Source organism: Simochromis diagramma, unplaced genomic scaffold (assembly GCF_900408965.1).
Source record: "Simochromis diagramma unplaced genomic scaffold, fSimDia1.1 OVJJ01000746.1, whole genome shotgun sequence".
In the NCBI taxonomy this organism is placed as follows: domain Eukaryota; kingdom Metazoa; phylum Chordata; class Actinopteri; order Cichliformes; family Cichlidae; genus Simochromis; species Simochromis diagramma.
Window position 1 is genome coordinate 2,219,542 of NW_024386757.1, and position 20,455 is coordinate 2,239,996.

The window sequence follows — 20,455 nt, forward strand, 5'->3', positions numbered from 1 at the left end:
ACTGGTGAGGGGCAGCCAAAGCTGATCTATATTCTCTTTGCTTGGATGAAGGGATTTAGGAGAAACATAAACATATGCTTCCCAAGTCAGAGTTTGACATGTGTAGGCAGGTACAGGGGGGACAGGCAGACAGGGAAGGGAATGGCTGAAATCACCAAGTAGCACATCAACAGTATCAGGTTTGAAACAGGAACACAACCCTGAGTGCAAACTTTCATGTTTCTTGTGGCCCAGACATGCACGTAGTTTTTCCTCTTCCAGCCACACTCAATCACAGAATGACTCTTGAGGAAGCAGACAGAAAGTCGGTGGAGCATGAACGACACTGAAGTTTTCTCAATCGACCAGCGAGAGGCTCAGGTTCAGGAAGCTTTGGTATGCCCCCCTCATACCCTGGTATGCCAGATGGACATGTGCTTTTTGACAAGCCCACCTTATTGTTCTGTCCTCAGAATATACAACCATAGTGTGGGTGAAATGCAACATTGGAGCCCTGTGGAGATCCACGTGACACACTCAGCTTATAATTACCTACTACTGACATGTACTGTCAGTATATAAAATCAGCCAGTCTGGAACTCGATCAGTCTCAGATTAGTGTTATCCTGTTGTTTGCCATTTCACAATAGCTTTTTCCTTTGCTCCTTAGCCTTTTGTGTCCAATCCATATTCAGGCTTAAAGTGGACATGAAACACTACACGTATAGCTAAAACTGACATAGATGTAACATCGTCAGTGAAAGTGCATTTAAGAAATAAGCGTTTTTAGAACATGTTTAGCGCCATCTTGTGCCAGTACACAGCGTCACAGCTAACAGCTAGAATTTCCCATTTTTGCGTAGCTAGTCCAGGGGTCAGCAACCTTTAACACCCAAAGAGCCATTTGGACCCGGTTTCCACGAAAAAGAAAACACTGGGAGCCGCAAATACTTTTTGACATCTAAAATGAAGATAACACTGTATATATTGTTTTTTTACCTTTATGCTTTTTGTGAACAACTAAGGTGTGTTGCTTATGAAATCCATGAAGTCCTACAGATAAAATAACATTTTATTTATGTAATTAACACATTTTGAACTCTTAAAGAAATATAACAAAAGGAAAGACACCCAGCTGAACTAAAATGATCCATGTAGCAACCAAAAACTGTTGTGAGCCGCCACCCTCATATTGCTTTTGGGCTTTTGGAGCCTTGACCTGACTTTTAAAAAATAACTGGAAAAAAAGCACCGTGTGTGAAAAGCGTGTTCATGCAAACATCGTCGGGTGTACCGTAGTACAATGGGACTTCTGCTCCTGAACCTCTGCGCACAGCGTCTGCAAATCAGGGCTGTATGAAGTCACTTCATCTTTACGCAGGACTGTAAGCTGTCATCTGTGAGGCGCGAGCGGTGGAAAATAGCTGCTGACATAATGTGGATCCGAAGATCCATAATTGGCCTACCTGGGGTTGAAAGTCTCGATAAATGCACGGCGTTTAGGCGGGTATACCGGCTTCCGCGAGTGTGACGCTTATTTTGAGCGATGAAAAAATAATAGAATGTAATTTTATTTCTATATTTCAATATCACAATAATCTTCCAATTTAGAACTACAAGTTGAAAAAAATAACTAACATAAATAAAATACACTTCAGCTAAATACTACTAATTTATTTTCCCAAACCACGCGGAGCCGCATTATAAGGCCTAAAGAGCCGCATGCGGCTCCGGAGCCGCAGGTTGCCGACCCCTGGGCTAGTCGAACAATGAAGAACCACTGAGTGGTTGGGAGACAGAGAGTGAAAGTGAAGAGTTTATCTTTAATTTCTTAATAGAAAACTGATTGTTGGAACCAGGGGCAGTGCATAAATCACCACCATAAACCTATTTTTAGTCTCCTTATGTTCCACTGAGTTATTAGGTCTGCTATTAGTTAGTTAGCATAAATTAATGTCAGTCTATTATTCAGTTTAAAACTCTAAATGTCTGATCATCGTATGCATATTTTTAAAAATCAACATCGCTATGTCACTATATCACTAACTACAAAATCCCAATACAACATGTTTTTCACCGAATTCAGAAAAAACTATACAAGTGTTATATGTATAGCTGTATTATGTAGGTGTATTACTATAGATATGTCTCTGTCTCCTTCATTCCCTGTATTTGTGTGTGTGTGTGTGTGTGTGTGTGTGTGTGTGTGTGTGTGTGTGTGTGTGTGTGTGCGTGCAAGTACATGCGTGAGCGCATTTGTGTGTCACCATGTGTTTACCAGGCCACCCTGGTAGCAGAGGTTTCATTATGCACATTTCATCCCAGTGATATCACAAACTCCTTGACCTTCTTGACCCTGCAATCTCCCACATAGGCTAAAAGGAAACTCTGCACAAAAATCCCACCAAGGCTGGAATAAAGTTTAAAGCAGGTTTGCTGGAGGCTAGAACATCTTATCATGTTGAATCTGTCTTTTATACCACATGTAATAACTCTGATATAAAACATGCTCTATAATACTTATTTTAATAAATGAATTAAATGAATAATATATTGCTTTTTCAGCTACTGTAATAAAATGCCCAAATATAGGAATAAATAGTAGTTACATTAATTATAATGTTTACAATTATATACTAATACAGATTTCTCATTATTCCTCTTCTTTTTCCTCCATTTCACTTCCGAGGACACAAAAACAAAGGAAAAATGCCCATCATGTGTTCTCGTCTGCAGTAAAATAGCTGTTAGTGGAAACTTATTTTCAGAATTTCACTAGTCTCAAATTCTACCCTGTGAAAAAACCTTCTCATTATATCATCCCACACATATGCTCCTCGTGCGGCGCTGTTTAAAAAATGCTTGAAAGAAAACAATCCCAGTGCAGAAAAGGCACTTTTTTGTTGTGACCAGTGTTTGATTTCAGCCCGACAGACGATCCTCCCGAGGAACGCAATTAATATTTAACTTGATAGGCTGGAGTGGCTAGCTTGGAGCAAACGGAGGACACACAACAAAAGAAGCAATTTAAACGTGCAAAACGAACCTATTGAAAACTGTGACTCATAAGTCATGTGTGAGCAATTGAAAGGGGCAGTGTGCTGCATAGCAGACCCAACATTCAATTAAAATGTGCAATTTTATCCTCGTCACAGATCCATTGCTCTTTGTGAAGCAACGCTGTTCATATTCAGTACTCATATTTAGTTCAAATAAAAGGCACATGCCTCCTCACTAGAAGGCATTCTCCAGCTGCCAGATTCAATCAGGGAACTTATACTGTTTGCAAATAAGTGTAACGTTTGTAATTCCCCTTTAATTGATTATACATCCTCCCTGACCCCTGACCTCTTCTTCCCTTTCAACTTATCTTGAGTGAAATCTAACCATCTTTTCCGAATTATTCTTGGAGGCTCTCCCCCAGAGAGTCTGACATTCTGTCCTCTCCGTGGCCAGTCATATCTACAAGCAAACAAACCAGTGAATACACAGTGCATTCCAGTCTTTAGGTTTCACCAAAGCAGAGCTGCAGAGAATGTACACAAAACAAAACCTGCCTGTCTGACCATATATATGTCTGTATATTATTGTAGGGTCTATCTTACAATATAAATACAAGTGATTTGGCATATACATATATATACACACACACACATACATATATATATATATATATATATATATATATATATATATGGAGATGCAAAAGTTTCTTCAAGTTAATCAAAACATAATAAATGAACATAAAGGTAGAGCTCATCCAGACATTTGTTTGAATTTGAAATCAAAATTAGAATTTACAATGAGCATCAGAATAGCTTTGACTTCACTATGCAGAGAAAGAATTTAACAAGGGGTGGGGGAGGTTACTGAAATGAGCAGATTAGAGGCTGTCATTGTCAATCTGAATTGTGCAACTACTTTGCAATCATTGTAACAGGTCAATATTTGCACTGGCTGATATATTCTTTTCTCCTCATCCTCTGTCTTGGTTAAACTGTCAAACGCTGACGTCTTTGTCAGGGACATTCCTGAATAGCGTCAAGCTTCTGCTTTACCAGCAGGCTGCATTAAAACCCGGCTGAGACATAATAATGGAAAACTTAAAAGTTGTCATCAGCTTCAGTTGGAATAATAATAATTAAAAAAAAATGTATTATGTTATCAACAGTGCTAAGTAGTTTTGCTTTTTTAGGCTTTCCACTGGTAGCATACATGGATGTATTTACACTACATGGAAAGTCCATTTCACCACCTTTCCAATAAATTATTCCATTCTCCAGGAGAGCTGTATATATTTTTACAATTGTTTTAAAATTCATAGGCTTTTACTGAAACACAGAAATTATGGCTCTGTGATGGATTCCTCCTTTATCTAATGTGACTCCCTAACGTGTCTGAGACCATAAACATTTTTGCAACATTTTCTTGGGCATTTCAACTGTCAGCTTCCAACCTTTCTTACTCAGGCCTCCCTGGTAGTTTTCTATTTTCGCAGCTCTAAAAATATCCTCAGGCCATCAGATTCTCAGTCATGCCGCCCCCTTGAAAGACTTGCTGGTAAGAGAGAGAGTTCCATGAAAATATGCCATCATATAGATTTGAACCAGGAGAAATCTGTGTGTGAGCGGGGATGGGATTTCGGAGACAGATATCTGACCATCAAAGAGACATTTTGAAGGGGCTGTCACCAAGAAGGAACACAATTCCACAGCAGATACTCAGGGGGTGGTATTAGTGTTAAAGGCAGCACGGGCAAGTCGTTCCTATTTGTCCTCTCAACTGGAACAACCAGGGATGAATAACACATGGGTTGGGAGTCGTTTGCACGAGTGAGGGAATGTTGCGGGGTCATGAAAGGGAATTAATGCTCCTTATCAAGAGCACGGTGACACTGTTGAAGGTTGAACTCTTTAATTCAATTTTAAATACCCACATTAGACAGGAGAATTACTCTGGCGATGGAAATAGAATAGTGTTTTTTAAAGAAAAGTCAAATTGAAACTTGGAGATGTTTCAATAGTTCTTGGACTCCGTAAACCGAACTGGAAGGTTCTGTTTTTTCTTTTTGCTCCACCTACATAAGCACAAGTTGGGTCTGGAGCTGAGGCGATCTGCATCGGGTAGCGAGGAATGTTTTGGAACACAGTGTCCCACAGATGCTCCCCAAAGAGCCGGATAAGCTCTCCTATCACAGAAGACATAAGCACCCACTTCAGTCTTCCTGTACTTGGAGCTGAGAATGCAAATGAGCGGGCTGTTCTCTGTAAATAAACAAGAGGCTGAATAAACCCTCCCAACCCAGCAATTCATTCAGGAAACTCACCTCAGCTGTCTAATGAGCTGGCTAATTTGTCTCAGATTCAGTTTTACAAGATGCAGCCGTGTTTGTGTTTATCTGATAGCACTTGTTTGGATAGGGAAGGGGGGGCTGCGGTGAGTGTAGAAGAGGTTGATCATCATTCTGCGCACCAGCTGGAGACCAGTAGGAGCTGGACAAACCTCTCTTCTATTCGTCGTCTCTTTCAGCACAGTTGCCCAACTGCAAGCCACATATCTGCCAGTTCTCTGCCGATGTGGAAGGCAGTCATTACGAGAACAAGCGATTCCTCTTTCAGCCCAGTTCATGGGTCAATTGCTCTCTCCCTTTCAATTTTGTGGCAGAGTTGGTGGGATTGAAGCTCTCCTCTAACCTGAGCTCCCCATTCCCACGCATTCTTTGAATCTATTGAATCCTCTGGAGCCTCACAGTTTGCACTTGTGCTTTTTCAGCATTGTGTTTTACTTTATTGATCCTAACGAGGCGGCGATTTGTGTCACTCGAACAGGCCGGGTGCCTGTTTGTCCAGATTTATGTGCCCTGCCCTCAGTGAAAATCCCTTCCCGGTAAAATCTTTACCACCCCTCGCTGTCATCTTATTGAATAACTGTCAACTGTCTTTTCATGACAGAGTTTCAGGCTTTACTCCTCTTTGCAGCTATAAAGGTCTCACACACAGCCTGACTACAGGCAGATATGTAAGTGTCTAAAAAGAGCAGGACTCTTTTTCTTTTCTTCATGGTGTACATGTAGTTAGTTGGACAAAGTATAACTGTGATTTAATGAGGGTGCAGGCTATTCTCTGGGTTTGTTGTCTCTCTCAGGAAAGGAAATCGCTAACAGTTTTACAGCCAGCATCTTTCAAACAACAGATGGTCCTCTCAATTCTTGTACGGTGAATTTTATGGTGTGTTATGCTCCATTTGTTTTGACAAAGACATTCTATGTAGTGTTTTTTTTCTTTTAAGACATGTCTCATGTGGTGTTTCATTAACCTCTCCACAATAATGTGTTTTTCTGGTGGTCCTTACCTATTAGAAACATTTGACAGGAATAAATGTTTACTGCTCATTTTGATAGTAGATTTTAATCCAGCTGTTGAAGTAAGCATTACACAATGCATGCAGATAAAGACTTTGTTTCTGGAAAAGATAAAAGTAAAAGCCACGGGTGGTCTTCCATTAAAAAGCTTCACAAATGTATTATTTATTTCTTACTGTTCTTCCAGTTAATGCAATAAAAGATCTGCATCCCATAACAGTGACAGACTTATTGGGAGCCATCTATCTATTTTGTTTAATGTCAGCACTTTAATGTCAGCCCCCCAGCACCATCAACATGTCGAAACTGGAGCTACTTGTAGATAAACAGGTTTTTAAACATGTGCCCAGTTTCAACAAATTAGCCATAATTGTGTTCTTTAGCTTGAGTGTATTAAAATGCCAGTTAATGGAATATGAAGATTATTAGTTATTATCTTTATTAGCTATTTAGTTAAATTTAGCTGAAGTTTTATTAAAGCTATTTGTTTAAAGTTATATTTTAAATGGAGAGAAATGGCCAAGTATATCAAATGTTATCTATTTTGAAGTTTAGTTGTTGCTTATGATGTAAACATGTATCACTGTAAAATGTAATATTGTGCTTAATTAAAAATATTAAATAGGCTGAACTCAATTTTTATCAATTTGTTATTAGAACTCGATTTAAATAAGTTACCAGTACTTTTTATGCAAAAACCGCTGGTAAACTCAATTTATTTGAGTTGTCTTAACTTAGAACAACTACATAAGCTGGAAGTTTTGCTTCTCAGTGCGGAAGGATGAAAGATGTGTTTTGAAAATGCCACTTCACTACCGTCCTCCTCCCTCTCGGATCAGTCCGCATGTTCATGGTGCCAGCATTTTTATGGAATATGTTGAGCAAACCTGGAGAAGCTTCAGCTCAATATATTATTGTCATTGCTGTGGATCGTTACCTGATACACTGACTTGGTGAGTAAATGTTTACTCATTCAAACTGATTTTGTGGCTTCTCTTAGTTTAGCACCAGGTTTATAGTCTTGCTAGCTAGTTAGTGTTAGCCTAGTGTTGCTGCTGCCGCTGGCCTCATGTTACTTAAAAATTAACACCACAGCCTTAAAAACCTTATATAATTCTGTTGATTGTTTGAAATAAAAAAAGTGAGATAAGAGCCCAGACAAAATTCTTCGGCCGGTGCAGCCGTTAAGGGTGTAGTGTGGTGTGGGGGGTATTTTCAATCCATAGCCATAACTAACTAACTATATACATCATGTTTAACCTGAGTAGCAAAAGACTGCAGGGGGATGGAAAACGATACTCCAGGAGTTAGCTGTGCTCGCGGACTCTATCAAGCCTTGACCTCCCGGTCAGCTATCCCGCTGGTGGATAGCAGAGCTCTCCGAAAACGTGGAAGCACTTTTGCAAATATGTGATATTTTGATAAATTAAGTAGATATTTGAGCATTACACAGCTACATTCTCACCTGAAAATATCTTAAAAGGTTATTTTGTGACCCAGAAAGGGTAGTCTGGGGAAAAGGAGGATCGCATTTGTCGGCAGTGGTTGTCGGAGCCTGTGTACTTGTAAGCGCGGCAATGGCGGAGGAGCGTGGCTAAAAAACTGGGTCACAAAATAAACTTTTAAGATATTTTCAGGCGAGAATGTAGCTGTGTAAAGTTCAAATATCTGTTCGATTTATCAAGACATCACATATTTGCAAAAATGCTTCGACGTTTTCGGAGACGTCCATTTTTTTCATGCTTTGTGGCAGCTTTTGAACATCTGTGGCATCTATATCTAATGTCAAGTCTAGACTTTATTTAACAACATAAGCAAACTATATGTTACAATGATTGCACCGCCATTAAGGATCAAATCAGTTTCAGTTTTTTCAGTTTTTTCTCCCTCTGCTTGCTTCTTACTGTCTTTGAGGCTCGGGACCAGCACTCCTGCTGTTGGACAGAAAGACATCAACTCAGTTGTAAGTATTTTGGTTTTCCAATATATTAGCAACTGTCAGTGACATTTATATTAATCAGGCTGAACTTTAATCATACTTTAGATCAGCCTGTTTTACTTATTGTTTTATTTGTGCTTTGGTTTGGGGAAGTTGTTTCTTTACTGATCTTTTCCTGTCTTCTGTTATTAGACTTGAGATATGACTGCACTATGCTGTTGCTGGTGACTCCAGTTAATTCTACAAGACGTGCTGTGTAAGTAAACAAACAACAACAGTTTGGTCTGCATTTCTTGAAAGATCACATCCCCCAAACTTAGTTTAGAGGGTCTACACTGTATTTAGTGAAGTCTGCAAGTTTTCTAACAGCAAAATTTGTTTTGTGCCCAAATCATTTTGCACATCATTAGAATGAAAGTTATTGGCCATGTTTGCATAGCCCTTTTTAAAATGATGCTTTCATGACATTATTGTGTGTTGGGTGGTGGTCAGGGCTATCCAGACTGACAATTGGGACATTGAATGTCACCTCTCCGGTGGGGAGGGAGCCTGAGATTGTCTAAATTGGAGTCTGTTTTATGCCAAATACAGAAAAAAATGTTTTAAGAAAGCAATTAAGTTCATGTTCCAAAAAATATGATTGTTTGCTTGCAGGACACCAGGAGAGATGAGTCGCCTGCAGGTTCAAACTCATTGCATCTCCAACCCACATCCACTGCCACTGTACTTAAGGGAAGTTAAAGACTTTCTTCTGCACTTACATTTGGATCACCTTGATCCATGATAGTCATTTAGGCAGTAATGCCTCGACTGGAAACAAGCCATCCTTAAAATAATACAACATTCCAGCTCATGTGTTGGAATGCAAAACAAATGTGTTGTTTAAATTAGAGACTGCACTTGTGACAGAACAATAAATATATTTTATTTTGATCATATAAGTTAGCGGTCCCCAACCCCCGGGCCACGGACCGGTACCGGTCCGTGAGTCAGTTGGTACCGGGCCACGAGAGTGAGATTCGGGTGTGAAATGTATGGTTTTCAGGGTTTTTATCGGTTTTTAGCGTTATTTTGTTATCGCTTTTTTTCGTTAACTCGGTTTTCCTTGGTCTTTTCACGTGTGTTATGAATAAGTCTTCTTTTTTTCGGTACCGGTACTAGTTTTATTTTGCTGTATTTATCCGCGACACCTTAAAGGCCGGTCCGTAAAAATATTGTCGGGCACAAACCGGTCCGTGGCGCAAAAAAGGTTGGGGACCGCTGATATAAGTAATGTAAGTACAAAACAAACTTGAGGTAGGCCTAAACTTATTTTCAGAATAATTACATCTGAGACTTTGTTTCATTGTAAGATTATAACAGTGATGGCAATATAATTGTTTGTTGTTCAGCAGAACAGTGTCCAGTATGTTGGTTGTTATACTTTTTTGCATTTGAAAATAAAAGTTGGGCTGATTTTAACATCATTACAAAAAGTGTTGTTAATTATTTTTAATCATATTCAGGTTACCACAAATTGTTTTTTCATTTAGTTGAACTTGAAATATTTGTCAGTAGGTAAACAATTAGTATTGTACAGTCAGAAATATCAAGTTATTCTTAATACTGCAGACTTGCAATGAATAAGTTGTCCTAACAGTCATTTTAAGTAAGCTTTACTTAGTTTTTTTGAGGCAACGAGTTTCCTTAGTTTTTTTCTAGGAACTAATGAGGTTGTGTGGTGTACTCAAAATGAATAAGTTGCCTTAACTTGGTCATCTTACATAAACTTGATCCAATTTTTTTGAGTTCTGGGAACAAATGAGCTTGTACAGACTACTCAAAATAAATAAGTTGTCCTAATTTAGTCATTTTTAGCTAAGCTTTACTCAATTTTTTTTGAGGCAATGAGTTTCCTTAGTTTTTTTGAGTTCTGGGAACTAATTACAATTTACAGTGTATTTGGGGATTTGGGGAACCTTGTACTTTAAATTAGCCTAATTATAAAAATAAGTTAAATATAATGATGTAAGTGCTTGGCATGTAACTGATCCATTACTAATATTTTGTTCCTTTTTAAAACAATTTATTTTGTTTCTGCTGTATTTAAAACAAGAGCAATTTATAAAATCTTTGTTAAAGATAAAACAGCACATATTTAAACCTAAAATTCCTGTGTTGTACCAAATGTGCCAAGTCTTTTTTTTTTTTTTTTTTTTTGATAGAATAGAATAGCATAATCCTTTAATTTTCCCACAAGGGTAAATTTGGGTGTAACAGCAGCAAGAAAGACACATATACAAACAAACAGTACACAAGACACAGAACAGAAACATACACAATTTTTACATATTTACATCAAGGACAATAGTTGGCTTAGAGCTCATGAAATCAAATCCCAGTCAATCACATTTTAAGCCTTAAGCTGTTGCTTTAATTCGGTGGTCTAATGTAACATATGCAATAACACCAGCCACAAAAATAACATTATTCATTATTCTTGTTTCACTGCTACCATTTAACTGCATGTCTTTAGTTACTCTCAGCAGCGGTGCATCAAACACTACTGCTGAGAGTAACTCATCAGTTCAGATTGGTTAAAAAAAGACTGGCAAAAATAAAATGCCTTTTAATGTTTGTTAAATCCCCCCAAAAGAACATAATATTATGTGAAAATAAAATCTTTTTTTCTACTCAAGTAAGCCCCATCTCTGGGAACTCTCTGCGTTTCTTGTTGTTAAAGAGTCCGCACACTTTGTGTGGTAGCTGCTTGTGCTAACAGACAGTGATACAGATATTAGGCTTCTTATGTACAAAGACTATCCACGAGGTCTTATTTTATTGGGACAAAGAAAACCGAAGCTGATCTCCAGAGTGCAGACGTGAATGTAGAATTTGAGCTCTGTATTGTTCAGATCTGTACGCCATTATTCATTCCACACATCGAGGTAAAGGAGATCCCAGAGGAGATGCAGACAGCTGAGTAGTACAATAATTTAGAGCATCTTTTCTCTTTTTCTTTTTCCCTCCCTGTATTTGGGAGTTAGGGTGTCAGAGCCTCTTTATTACCACATGTTGTTCCTGCTCCAGCCCCCACCTGACTCCCCTGCCCAGCACTGGCCCTCACTCCTGAAGGCATTTGTGTAAACACAGCTGCCTTGTTGACTTTAAAGCCTGCTTTGTAACAACCCCCACCCCCTTGCCACCCCTACCCCCACCCCATACACATCCACATCCACACACACTCACACTCACATACAGACACAGACCCATTCAAATCTTTGAAATATTGGATGCTGTGACCCACCTTCACCCCCACCCTCCCACACCAGTCTGTAGCACCACAAATGTAAACTCTAACAAAGCCATTAAAGTTGCATCATCTGTCTGAAAGGTAACAGGATCTCCTTGAGTCTCAGGTGCAACAGAGTCACAGTGTGATTTAGCATTAACAAACAAGCATGAGCAAACAGGTAGTTTATACACAGTGGAGAGTGGACATCCCTGAGAGCAAAGGGTTGTCGATGTTTGGTGACACTTTCACTTAACCAGGGAAGAACAAAGGCATGAAAATAAAGCTATGAAAGATACGTTTTAGCTCAAATGAAAAGGAAATGATTAAATGTTTTCATATTTCAGACCATAGGTTTAGATTTCAATTCAGTTCATTTCAGTTGTAATTATACAGCACCAAATCACATCTGCAGATCCACAGCAGCACTTTATGGTTGCAGAGCCACAATCCAGGAGGAAACACGGAGCGACTGCGAATACATGAGGAAGATGCCCACTTTTACTTACTGGTGTAAATAAATTAGCATATATTTACACCAGTAACTATTATAATATGTATTTTTAAATATGCCACTAAAGCATATAAACTACAGAAGTTATAATCTGTTTCTCATGTTTCCTCTTAAGCGGTCATTTACTTCAAATCACAAACAAATATCATCAGTAGCAAAACCACTGACCAGCAAGGCTCAGACAGCATTCCAGTATTCACACTTGCTGACCCAAAGCTAAACGGACACAGGAGTTTAAAATAACAGGCAATTTATTGTCTGTGAAGTTTGCACTTCAAAAGTACTAAAAGCCCTGAACTGCAAACAAAAAAAAGTTTATCTTTCCTCCCCTAAATGCATTTGCACACTGTAATGAATAAGCTGTAACTTGATGAGCTGTCACTAGAAAGTTTAATCACTGAACCAAAATTTTTTTCATGTACTTGCATAAACGTCTATAAAATGTTAAGTAATACATTAATTAAATTGACATATGGGGACTGGAAATAAACTCAGATTTGTGTTAATGAATTGTATTGGATTGTGATGTCTACACACTTCTATTATGAGGTGATTGGGAGAATAACTGTTGCTTGTCTTGTCTCTGAAGGCCATCGACAAAGTTATTAAAGCTATATATCGCAAAAACTTAAAACTAGCTGTTAGATAAAAACAAGCTATCCATCCTCTTTAAACACTTGTCCAATTCAGCGTTGCAAAGCTAACAGAGAGACAGACTATTGTTCAAACGTATGTTCCAACCTGCTGCCATTTTAGAGTCACCAATTAACCTAAAGGGCAGGTCCTGGGATTGTGGGACAAAACAGGAATACCCACAGAGAACCTAAATAAGATCCAAGGCCCCCACAGCCAGCCAGTGGTTCAAATCCAGAGCCTTCTTAAACTCTGCACCACTACGGCGTCCTAAAATATTCAAACTAAACTTGACAAGATAAAGAAATAACTGAGGCAATACTTATAAAACTAACCAAACTAAAATAGGAACTACAGTAGTATAGTATAGCAGGCTTATTTACAGTCATAGCCAAAGTGGTTGCGTTATGATAGATGTCCCGAACCTCTACAATAACATTCATGATAGAATTTAAAAAACAAACAAGATTAACAACCAATAAAAACTAGCCTAAAGCAAACACACCCGCTCTGGAAACTAAGTAAAGATTTGTTTAAAAAAAAAGGTAAAATAAATGCCTTCAAATGTTCATTAAATCCCCCCAAGAGAAGATAATAAAATCTGAACCTTTTTAACAAACTAACTGAAATAAATTGAGGACAAAAATTTAAATGAACTTTAAAAAAGAAACTTGTGAAAACTACAAAATGATTATGCTTCATAATGAATCTTTTTATAACCCTAATGTTGTGACATGTTTGAGTCTGTTATTTTCAGGCTTTAGCCTGTTCCAGGTACAGGTAGGGCAATGCAGACTGGACAGGCTGAAGGACATTACAGAGCCTTAAAAGCAAAGGTAGATGTTTTGTTGATATTTCTAACTTGCTAGAATGCGGAGGAATATCAGTAGGGGTTTAGTATCTTGCCCAAGGATAACTTGGCATGCAGACTGGCGCAGCCAGGGATCGAACCGCCAACCTTCCAATTAGTGGATGACCTCTACCTCCTGAGCTACAGATTTTCTTGTTTGTACACAAACTATCCAACTAATTACAAATTTCACTGCATGGACTCATTTTATTGGACTATGCTGGAGTGGAGGCAGCTCAAAGTCTGAACAATAAAAGTCAAACTATGCACGAGTCCCCCTAGAATTGACTATCTGGCAACTGTGTGAAATTACAAGGTGGTGACATCACTAAACAAATTAAAAGGCAATGCGTGGAGAAGCTGATGCAGCATGACAGAAGCATGCAAACCACCCATAGAAATCAGCTCCAATTTGATGTTTTATTAATTAATAATATCTCAGAAAGCCAAAGGCATTAAGCTGATTTTGGGAGGAAAGGCCAGGCATGCTGGATGTGATCAGAGTCTGGCTCTAGAAATGGGGACGTGTGCTTAAGTTCAAAAGATTCTGTATTCTTATACTTGGTTTGGCTGGAGCTCTGGTGATTAATATAGAAGCTAACCTGAGTAGGAGAGGCTATGTGTTGTGCTGATGGTCTCCTTCACTCCATAATCAGGTGGAAGGAATGTGTGAGATTGACTCTCCCATTGGCATCCTTTCACTGCAAGTGCATATCTATTTTTCAGTGCCCTGCTACTGTTTACAGATTACCTGGCCGGTTAAGAAATGCCTGCCGGTTTGTGTTTTTTGTTCATGTTTTCCCTTCTGGAAAGAAAGACCTCTCTGTGTGTAATATTCAAATGAAGAAAAGAAATTGCCATAGGGACACTGAAAAAATATCTATTTGATTTGGAATTGGGTCTGTAGCTGTGAATGTATGCCGCAGACAACAGTTTCTTTGCAGGCTGATATTTTATTCAGAGCCTCCGACACGCTGCAAAGACTTTTGGGAGAAATGATACATGTCTTTTTCACTGCAGTAGGCATGAATGTGCCATGTGGCTGCCTTGTAAATCATGACTCCTCTCTTGAGAGAAGTAAGCTTTCTCAATCTTATCAGGAAGTGCCATTCTCTAGCAATATTATTATTACTATTAATATGCCATGTTCACGGGCAGCATTTCTGTGTACACACATTCAAGATATACTATTTGTTTTTTCAGCTGCTATTGTATAATTGGCCCTCATCTTATATGACTGCTCCCACTTTAGTTTAAAAGAAACAGTTATGTGAAAATAAAAAGCAGTTAAAGAGAATATGAATATAGCTGTCACATGCCAGAGAACAAGATTAAAGGAGATTCTTGATAAAGTGCACAGTCTGCTTTTCAATGGTGACATTCCACAGTGTAGACCTGCAGGTAAGAGAGAAACAGGAGGGAAGAAAAAAAGAGCTTGTCACATGTAAAGCAGAACATAAGCCCGTCTGCGGTCTGTGTTCACACATGATCCATGACAGCTGCCAGAGCAGAAATTCTGTCTCAATCTGCTGCTGGAGATACTTTGTAGAATTCACACTGTTTGTGGTTCAATAAAAATAGCCTGGAGCCTTTGTGGAAAGGTGGAAGGGAACCAACAAGTCCTCAAACTCAACAGTCATATGAGTCAAAAGCCAGAGTTACGGATTCTGGCACATGAGATCCATTTTGTTTCAGTCCTCTGTTATGATGGGAATATATTTGGAAGCTGATAATTGGTGTTAACACTGGTGGACCCAGTTTACTCAATCACCATGTTGGCAGTGCTTTCACTTCGATTTCACTTGTCTTATATGTTAGCTAGCAAACAAATACCTTAGAAATGAGCAAATGGAAAGGACTTAATTATAGCAAACTATTCTATTAAGTCAAGATTCCACAGAGTTTCCATTTAAGCATTATGATGTGGAAGTTGGAAGTTTAAGGCTGATTTTATGGAACTGACTGGCATTTAAATAGACTTTTCTAGTGCTATTCACTGCTCAAAGCACTACACTACATTTGACCTTTTCATTATTTAGTTATTATATATTTTATTGCCTTTTATTCACACCTACAGTAATTTAGAACAATTGTTTAACCTAGCATGGCTGTCTTTGGCAGGCCCGAGAGGGCATTCAAACTGGTCTGAAGATCAGGAGATTCAAATCTAGACTCTTGCTGTTAAGTAAAAAGGATTCATCAAGTCTGAATTTATTTTGGATTTTCTCTACCTATACTTAGGGTCATAAGTATAGGTATGTATGTGTGGGTCATAAGCCTGTAGGCTCTTATATCACGCATGTCTATAAGACATTCTGGTAAGCAGTAGAACTGTGGATTAGTAGACAAGTTACATAAAATAGAGGAATCTAGTAGCAAGGGTCAGCAGTTTGGAACTACACCTACAGCGTTCCTTTGCATGTGGTTTTTGACTTCACAACTGCAAATCTGTGTTGAGCAATGCTTTCCCTGTCACCTTTTCTCTTCCCTGCATGCTCGCTCTCACACTTCCTCTCGTAATGTTCGCTGTAACACATGTAACATCACGTGTTGCTGTCAACTTGATTAATATTACTTCACCTCATGGAAGGTATGTGTTTGTCAGCATGAGCACTGACAGTGAGACTCAGAGCAGGGAAAGAAGAAACTACCATGAGCATTCTCACCATGAGGAATAGTAGGTTAAAATTTATTAAATGACTGCAAATAATAACCATCGATCAGCTAGTTGGTGTCAGCAAATAAATAAACATGCATGACTTTGGACTACGTGAAGACATCAGAGTTAATGGAGGAACCATACAGGCACAGGGAAAACAAATTCCGTACAGTCCAGGGCTTTTGAACTGATAAACGTCTCCCAATGAAGTGGCAGAGTTACCCACTGCATCACAGTGTTGCCTTGTAAGGTAACAGACAGTCAGTCCAATAATGACAGCCTGAAACTCATCAGCAGGAATGCCAGTGTGTAAATGTGAATTCAATTGCTGAAAAGAAAATGTTGAAAGAATGCTCAAACCACAGTGTATCTGTGAATAGATGTGCACAGCCCTGTGCAGAGAAGTTTAATGGGGCGGGTGCTCAAAGTTAAAAAGGGGCACAGAGATCCAGGCTGAATAACAACAACCCACATTCATCAAGAATCTAATATGGAATTGCATCTTTGTCATCAGGTGGGGACAATGCAAAGCAAACGTAGCTATGTTTTACCTGATGGGTACAATGTTGCTGTTGAGGGGTTACTGCTGCTCCTGCTGCTGATAGTGCTGGAGGGCAGGGCTGTGTTGATCTGAGACTGTAGACATTAAAAAGTCCACAGGATAGATGGTAGCTGATTAAACAAGTGTTATGAGATAACAATAAAATGCAAGGATTGGTGACAGTGCTTGGAACCATTAAGGCACTAGATTAAAAACACTGGAAATGAACTAGGCTCTGCCTGTGACTCACTCTTTCCTTCTCTTCCTCCTTAATCTCATCTATCACTCTCCACTGTCCATCTGAGAACAAGGCACAATTTGCTGTTGCATTAATCTATTATGTAATTATCCATACTTAAAATCACTTGCACCTAATCCATAATATTAGGTGCAATGACAGAAAATGTTTAATGAACCAAAACATTGCAATTGCGCTATATTGTGTTATACTTGAGTAATAATTAAAAATAAATCTATACACATAAAACACACACATACAGTTACATTTTATGCCAATATTTAAGTTTATTAAATATTTAAACTTTACAGAAACAATAATTTTCCTGCTGTAAAAGCAGCAATTTGTCACATTTGATTGTCTTTAAAATACAGCATGTTGTTTTTAATATCATGTTTCATAATCCATAATTATGTGGATATGCATATTAGATTGTTTGTAGTGAAATATAAGGCAGGGAAAAGTCCTGTAACTTTAGGTGAAATATGTTCCCTAAAACAGGGGACAGAGCTACAGACCCATGACACCCTTACCCAGTCAACCAGCAGTTAATGACCAAGCACCAGTGAACAAAAGGACAGGTAATGTTTGTCACTGTGGCGTACACAGCAGGCAACTTACCAACGTACACATGATAACCTAATATAGTGTACGCTGTACACCCTACTTACTGGTTTCAGTTGCATCAGTCTGCGTCTCCCAGTTAATTTGTGTGTTTCCCCTACAGCTCCGCACTGCCCAGGCAGCAAAGAATGCGTGTGCTCTTTGTGAGCTGGTTCTCAGCTCGTAACCAGTGCGCTCTGCCATCAAGGATGATCATGGTATGATAATGGTTATCATGTGACTGATGCAAGCCAGATTGATTTATTTAGCAAAATTGTGATTATAAATAAAAATACATTTAAAAAAGGGCACTTGGGGCATCCAAGAGGGAAGCGGCAGGTCAATGTTATCAGGGAACACTGTTAAATATTGTGTTAAGCTAGGAGGTGTATCCTGGGCACATATGCAGAGCACAGAATTGGCTGAGGAGAAACTTCAGCTTCTTGTAGCGAGAGTTTAATTGGCTCATCAACCTGCATGTGAGTCATTGGATTCCTAACTCAGCCCCCCCCCTCAACACACACACACACGCACACACACACACACACGCACACACACACACACACACACACACACACACACACACACTTCTGCACATGCCTGGATGTGAATATGGGATACTCTTTGTCCCTTGGAACTTTTCATCTTCACCCAAATTATACAGAAATACAGAAAATACACAAAAAACAGAAGAGATTCTAGATTTTCCATGGTGGCATCTGACTATTTAGATAAATGTAATTTGAGACAGCCAACACTAACATTTCCCCAAAACAATAGAGGAGAATGAAATTTGTATTTATTCTTTCCACAGTATGACCTGTGAGCTGTGACCTCAATGAACAAAAGCAGCCCCTCCTTAAAAATCCCAATTCAATCCCAAATGAGTTCCTCGTCCTTGTTTAATCAAATTAAATCTTGACAATTATTTTACTTAAATAAACATAAATGAGCTCCAGAGATGTCAGTAAGTGTATTTTGAAACTCAGGAAAGAGTCCCTCTCCTGTATTCCTATTTTTCATGCTTTGCCTGGCTAATGGTCCATTAATGTCATTTGGGGGGGTAAAAATAAATTATGGGAAAAAAATCCTGAGTTTATGATGTGAGAATGACTGCCATTTTTGTGTGTCTGTTTTTAACTCATCAAAGCTATTGTGATGAACACTGTTTACATGTGTGAAACTGATAATTACAGTCACTCGGATATGACAGATCTGTGTATAATGAAGAAACTCAACTGATTTAACCTTCTCATCTCAGTTTTGGAAACAAAACAATCAAGTGTGTTTCTTCTTTTTTTTTGTCAACTAGCTTTGGAAGGATTTAGAGTACTTTTTTAGCAGTAATAAAGTAGAAAAGTAGTCTCACTTTATGATGAAATAATAACATTTTGAAACCTCTATCTACATAAAAACCTCAACATCAACTGTTAAGATTTAAAAGCGTATGTATTACTGAAAGGTTATTGGATGAACAAGCTTGAGATATATGATATATCATTTCAAAGACAGGGGTTAATCTTTTGCAGAACTAGATTTATGGTGTACTTGTTGAATCATCTAAGTTGTAATATATAGTGTGACAAAAAACATTCCAAGTCCCTTTTTTCAATAAAAATTAAGATGCCTTTATTCTCATGTCTAAGCTAAAAAAAAGAAAAGGCAAACATCTGGGCTACGAATGAAATATTCCGCCAGTGATGCACTACCTACAGGAATCTTCAAAATCTGGAGCAAGTATGAGAGATCAAAGGGACGTCAGCCCACAACATTTTTCAAATTCATATCAAAAGCAATGCTCCACCAGTGATGGCATGCTTTTGTATCACTACTGCATCTATCATTTCCTGTTTCTGTTGTTATGCACAGTGGTATTTTTCTGTAGGTTAATCTGTGTAGTTTGATTAACTTTTCAAACTTTTATGTAACGTATTTCATAGAGTATGCTTCACATGCTGTGTTACAAGCACACTTTCTGTGGATCAACGGCATATTATATTCATAATATTAACAGACGGTGTCTGTGGAGATTTGCTAGCTTAGCATAGCCAGTAGCCTAGCTCTTAACAGCATGGCTTCTTCATCTGCCCCATTTCAATGTCTCAAATGTTTAATTAGTCCTTGGCCTCGTTTAGCAATAATGATACTTTTCAGAAATGTAGCATGTTTGAAATGTTTGGAAGTCAAGCTTAATAAATTAGAGACTTGACTTCACAATGTTAAATTTGTGTCCTTGATGCAACACAGCTGATTTAACCCTTTCATGCATGAATTATGAAAACCTCGATCAGGATTTTTTTCTTAAGTATTTTTATTCATCTTCAGGCATGGAAAAAAAAATTAACTTCATTTTTTATAACATGTACATTTCAAAGAGTTTTTTGCATGCCCACTTAGGTAGACAACCAATTAGGTGGACAACTGATGAGTATGGAGTGAAACATCAGTGCCCAATGTAGTGGTTTATGTGCCCACTATACCATCAACACTGACACAAATGCAAGAAAACAGCCTTTGAATAGCTGTCCACTGTAGTGACCACTATGTGTGAAAGGGTTAAATGGCTAAATAACCTCCTCAACATGTCTTGAAGTTCTCCAGAGGCCTGGCAATAAACTAATCATTTGATTCAGGTGTGTTGACCATGGATGATATCTAAAACCTGCAGGACACCAGCCCCTGAGGCCTGGATTTCCCCACCCCTGGCCCAGACTAATTCTAAAACAAAGTGTTTGTTAATTCACAGAAAATGTCCTTTTTTGTGTGTGTGGATCCATTTTCCTAACCCATCCAGTGGGCTGGATTGGATTGTCTTTGGGCTGATTCTGGGGGGTTGATAGATACTGAATACCCCTCTCTTTCTCTCT

The 20,455-nt window shown here is 38.6% G+C and overlaps 2 long non-coding RNA genes across 2 annotated transcripts; one reads left to right on the top strand and one right to left on the bottom strand.

Annotated features, from left to right (window-relative positions):
• Positions 1-4,972: 4,972 nt before the first annotated feature.
• LOC120730962 lies at positions 4,973-20,121 on the bottom strand. The gene is made up of 3 exons (XR_005695251.1): positions 19,992-20,121; positions 18,185-18,188; positions 4,973-4,983 (listed from the first exon to the last, which is right to left on the bottom strand). It is a non-coding gene; the product is annotated as an uncharacterized LOC120730962 (long non-coding RNA).
• LOC120730960 lies at positions 7,228-9,182 on the top strand. The gene is made up of 3 exons (XR_005695250.1): positions 7,228-8,303; positions 8,472-8,535; positions 8,934-9,182. It is a non-coding gene; the product is annotated as an uncharacterized LOC120730960 (long non-coding RNA).
• Positions 20,122-20,455: the final 334 nt, after the last annotated feature.